This window comes from Silene latifolia, chromosome 1 (genome assembly GCF_048544455.1).
Source record: "Silene latifolia isolate original U9 population chromosome 1, ASM4854445v1, whole genome shotgun sequence".
Taxonomy (NCBI): Eukaryota; Viridiplantae; Streptophyta; class Magnoliopsida; order Caryophyllales; family Caryophyllaceae; genus Silene; species Silene latifolia.
This window is the reverse complement of record NC_133526.1, coordinates 56,229,834-56,232,810: the sequence shown is the minus strand read 5'-3', so window position 1 is coordinate 56,232,810 and position 2,977 is coordinate 56,229,834. Positions and strand designations below refer to the sequence as shown.

The 2,977-nt window shown below is 37.1% G+C and overlaps 1 non-coding gene across 1 annotated transcript; it reads right to left on the bottom strand.

Moving 5' to 3' along the window:
• Positions 1-1,832: 1,832 nt before the first annotated feature.
• Positions 1,833-1,939, bottom strand: LOC141619367 (small nucleolar RNA R71). Its single transcript, XR_012531673.1, has one exon. It is a non-coding gene; the product is annotated as a small nucleolar RNA R71 (small nucleolar RNA).
• Positions 1,940-2,977: the final 1,038 nt, after the last annotated feature.

Here is a 2,977-nt window from a genome sequence, read left to right as displayed (position 1 = left end):
TACCTAATCCTCACTATAAATACCTCATTAGTCTAATTAGATGAATCATGTTCTTCTTATCAATCCTTAGTGTAGTTTATATCATTCTAATCTCTTCTTAATCTTGTAATGAACTTCTAATCAAATATTAATACAAATCTCATTTCCTTAATTTCTCTTTTGTTCATCTTTTATTTTGGGTAATTGAAGATATTTGGGTTATTATTGGGAGATTGACAACGTTCCAATCAATTATCAAGTACTTCTATTATTCTTTGCTTTATTTTGGAATCATTAGTAGGTATAATCCTCTTAATCCCTTTTTAATTATTGTTAATCATCTTCATTTATTCATCATGTTTTGCTTTGTTAATGTGATTGACAACCTTGTTAACATGTTAAACTTGATAATGAGTGAGTAGTTTCCTTAACTAGGGTTAATGGGTAATTAGGGGAAACCAACATGGGGGATGATTCATGCTTAATTTAATATGTTTTCATAGTTTATTTGCTTGGTTGTTGTGATCTCAACTTATGCACATGTTATGTTTGATGAAATGAGAGCCTATGAATCCTTGTATTTTTTACCCATCACTTACCTTTTCAATGAGACTTGAAAGACACAAACCAACTCGAGTCTCATTAGACCTTGCATATAGTTGAGTAGGGAGGATTAAGTCGACTTGTAGGTGTTGTACAATCTAATCGATTCCGCTCCGGGACCCAAACCTTCCTAGGGTTGTAAGATATAAACCAACTCGATCAATCACAATAATAATTGCTTGCTTATAATTTGAGAATATGTTTGTATGATCAATTCCCATGAATCCCCTATGACCCCATGACACCCTAGTGCTTTTAACCAATTGTTTACATCTCTTTTTAATCATCTTGCTTGTTTACTTTTATTTCTATTTAGTTTAGTGATCTTCTCATCTCAACCCCAAATCGTGACACCCCTAGACACCGCTACTTGCAATCGAAAATCCTACATCAATACCCGTCCCTTAGTATCCGACCTTTACTTGCCTCTTTACTAATAGTAGAGTTGTTTGTGAAGTTATAAATATTGTTTTGGTCTAGGTGCTCTTAACGACAAGCAACCGAAAAGTAAAGCTCCAAGTGAGTACGACCAAAAAATGGCGCCGTTGTCGGGGACGGTGTTAACTTGATTTGATTTTCTTAGATTGTTATTAGTTGTGTCTTTCTTTGCCTTGGGGAAGTAAAGCTCCTCAAGGTTTGTTCTAATTATTTTGAAGTTGTTTGATATTTTACATGTCTAGAAGATCACAAAGTAACTTGTTACCCATTGATCACGAAATTGAAAGGACTTTGACAAAAAATAGAAGACTTGCTAGGGGTACTTTGAGAGGTATTGGTGAGGTTGTAGATATTCAACCCAATACTATTGAGTTCATCAACCCTTTTGCAAGAGAAGGTAAGGAGAACCCAACATAAAATCCAACACAAAATCAACCCACAATGCCTAAATTTTCATCACATTTCATACCAATCGAGGAGAACCTACCCAATGGTACTCCCACACCACAACACTTAACCGGAAATTTCATTGCAAAATCCGCATTTATCCAATTAGTCAAAAGAAGCCAATTTGGGGGGATGCCTAGTGAAGACTCTCACTCACACATGGAAACTTTTTGTGACTATTGTGATGCGATTTCACAAACCGGTGTAACTCAAGACCAAATTCGATGGGTCTTATTTCCTTTTTCTCTAATCGGCACAGCAAAACAATGGTTGAAAAGCCTTGATAAGGCTACTCTTGGAATTGACTCTTGGAAGAAGTTGGCTCTAGCTTTCTACAAAAAATTCTACCCTCTGAAAAGACTAACATGCTAAGAGCTCAAATTACGGGTTTTAAGGAAAGGGAAGAAGAATCTTTGTATGAAGCTTGGAAGCGATTCAAAGGAATTTGTCGCTCATGTCCTCATCATGGACTTAGCGAGTGGTTCTTGGTACAACAATTTTGGAATGGTCTTTATGAAGACTCAAGAAATATTCTCAACATGGGATCAAATGGTATGTTCACCGAAGTTGACGATAATCAAACGTGGAACAAGATTGAGGAAATGGCGGTCCATAACTCACAATATAGTAGACCTCGCAAGGCTACTAGAGGAGGAAAGCATGAAGTGGACTCTATTACTCAATTGGGTGCTCAACTTAGTGCTCATATTACCCTTAACTTGAAGTTTGAGAAGGCTATGGCTAAACTTGAAGAAGCCTCAAAATCACCAAAGCATCATGTTAATGCCATGGTAGCATCTTCATCAATCCCAAGTGGGATATGTGAGAATTGTGGAACTTTGGGACATGACCAAAGTGCATGTGGGGGAACAAATGAACAAGTGAATGCTTTTCCAGCATACAAGAGTGGTACCCCTTATTCCAATTATTACATTGAAAACACCAAATTCCACCCAAATCACTCATACAAAAGCCAAAATGTTCAAAACCCTCAACCAACATACATCCCACCTCCCATAAGAAACCAAAACCAAAGACCCTTTTTCAACCAAAACCAAGGTTACCAAAATCAAACTCCATACAATCAACAAAATGACCAAGGTTTTGATGTTCAAAAAGCGGTCCTCCAAATGCAAAAGAATCAACAAGAATTTTTCACTCAAATGAAAAAAGATAGTCAAGCAAAGGACATCACCATCAACAACATCCTAGCCCACACAAAAATGTTGGAAACTCAATTGACCCAACTAGCATCTTCAAACTCTCAAAGGCAAAATGGGCAATTACCACCTCAAAGTAATCCCCCAAGACATGAAACGGTTAGTGTCATTCACTTGAGGAGTGGTACGAGATATGAAGGACCAAAGAAGCAAGTTGAGGATGAAGTTGTGGAAGCTAGTGACAAAGAAGAAATTGTGCAAAACTCTAAGGAAGGAGAACCAACAAAAGAAGAAGTTTCAAAGAAAAGTGAAGAGAAGGCCAAGGAGAAGGAGCCCATTGTGATTAGACT